The sequence below is a fragment of the Carlito syrichta genome, unplaced genomic scaffold (genome assembly GCF_000164805.1).
Source record: "Carlito syrichta isolate Samal-C Ts95f unplaced genomic scaffold, Tarsius_syrichta-2.0.1 Scaffold308579, whole genome shotgun sequence".
NCBI lineage: Eukaryota > Metazoa > Chordata > Mammalia > Primates > Tarsiidae > Carlito > Carlito syrichta.
In genome coordinates this window covers 913,470-915,664 of record NW_007252675.1, presented here as the reverse complement: position 1 = coordinate 915,664, position 2,195 = coordinate 913,470, and positions in this window count along the sequence as shown.

Below are 2,195 nucleotides of genomic sequence, written 5' to 3'. Positions count from 1 at the left end.
CCCCCCCCCCCCCGCCCCGCCCAGGGCCTCACTGTCTTGCCCTGACTAGGTACAGTGACATGTTTCCTGGGCTCAGGCGATCTTTCCACTTCAGCCCCAAGTAGCTGGAACTACAGACTTGTGTCACTGTACCTGGCTAATTTTTTGGAAATCAAGGTTTTAAGGAGCAGGATTGTTGGGATGTGGAGGGTAAAGAAAAGGATTTGAGGATAATTTCTTTGTTAGTACTGCAACCAATTGAAGTGGAACTACAAAAGGAGCAATGGTTGTTTGGGAAGAGGATGGAAAGCCGTGATGAGTCTGGTGTTTAGATGTGTTGACTTTCAGCAGACTGAGATACCTAATGACAAACGACGATAGTAATATGTTCTATTTTTTTTTTTTTTTTTTTTTTGAGTTCGAGTCACTCTGTCGACCAGGCTGGAGTGTAGTGGCACACTCACGGCCACCTCAGCCTTGACCTGCTGGGTGGGCTCAGGTTATCCTTTTGCCTCAGCCTTCCAAGTAGCTGGAACTACAGGCACACACCACCACGCCCAGCTAATTTTTTGATTTTTTGTAGAGATGAGATCTTGCCAAGTTGTCTGGGCTGGTCTAGAACATATGGGCTCAGGCAATCCTCTCACCTGGGCCTCCCAGAGTGCTGGGATTATAGGCGTGAGCCACCGCACCTGTTTATAATGTGTTCTTATAAATATAGTAGCTTTATTTTTTTTCTTGTGAAGTTTTCAGCTACTTTCATTAGCTAGCAATAAAATGACTCAGACACACAGCTAACATCTGTCTCATCCCTGTGGTCAGATTTTTCAGGGCCTTTTCTCTAATCCTGTCAGCTTTTCAGGAATTCCATTTTGTCACCTCACCATAAGTCTAAAGCACTCCCCATTCCTAAGTCATTTCTTGTCTCAGATCCCAGTAACTAACAAAGGAATCAGATTTCTGAATGATCTGAATGAGAATGTGCTGAAAAAAGTGGCAGAAACGGCCCGGGCCCCGGTGGCTCAGCCTGTAATCCCAGCACTTTGGGAGGCTGAGGTGAGTGGATTGCCTGAGCCCGTGGGTTCGAGACCCACCTGGGCAACTTGACGAGACCTCATCTCTACAATAAATTAAAAAAAAAAAAAAGCCGGGCATGATAGCACGCGCCTGTGGTTCCAGCTACTCGGAAGGCTGAGGTGGAAGGATCGCCGGAGCCCAGCAGGTCGAGGCTGTGGTGGCCGGGAACGGCCACTGCACTCAGTCTGGGCGACAGAGTGAGACTCCAACTCAAAAAAAAAAAATGTGGCAGAAACAATGGAACATTTTAGAGACCGAGACCACATTCCTTGGAACACTACACTGAATTATGCTGTGGGCTTCCACTTCCTCACTTATGAGGTAAGGAAGTATGGGTGACCATCTTGAAAGACCCCTTTCTGTGATTTGAGAATGAGAACCTCCTTTAGGTCTCATCTTTAAAATTTCAGGCCAGGAATGGCCAGGAATGGCCGCGAATGCCTATAATCGCAGCCCTCTGGAAGACCAAGATGAGATTGCTTGAGCCCAGGAGTTCAAGACCAGCCTGGACCACGTAGCAGACCTCATCTCTACAAAAAATAAAAATAAAAAATCCTCATACTGGAACTGTTTAGCCCAGAACAAGAGAAAGCTGCTAATTTGCTTAAGACTGAGCTATATTCATTCAACCAAACTCCTATCCCCTGGAAGGACTGGTGTAGTACATTTGTAGTACATTTGTAGAACCAAATCCTACTTTTCCGAACCCAATTAACGGTTCAAGTACAAGCCTAAGTGGTTGATCCTAAGATCACTTTCTATTCCAGTTGGAGCAACTTGCTTCATTTGACATTTAATTAAAGATTTTTTTTTTTTTGAGTTAGAGTCTTACCCAGGCTGGAGCGCAGTGTGCTCACAGCCACCGCAACCTTGACCTGCTGGGCTCAGGTGATCCTTCCACCGCCTCAGCCTTCTAAATACCTGGAACTACAGGCATGTGCCACCATGCCTGGCTAATTTTTTATTTTTTTTTTTTGAGTTGGAGTCTCACTGTCGCCCAGACTGGAGTGCAGTGGCACATTCCCGGCCACCGCAGCCTCGACCTGCTGGGCTCTGGCGATCCTTCCACCTCAGCCTTCCAAGTAGCTGGAACTACAGGCGTGCGCTATCACGCCCAGCTCATTTTTTTATTTATTGTA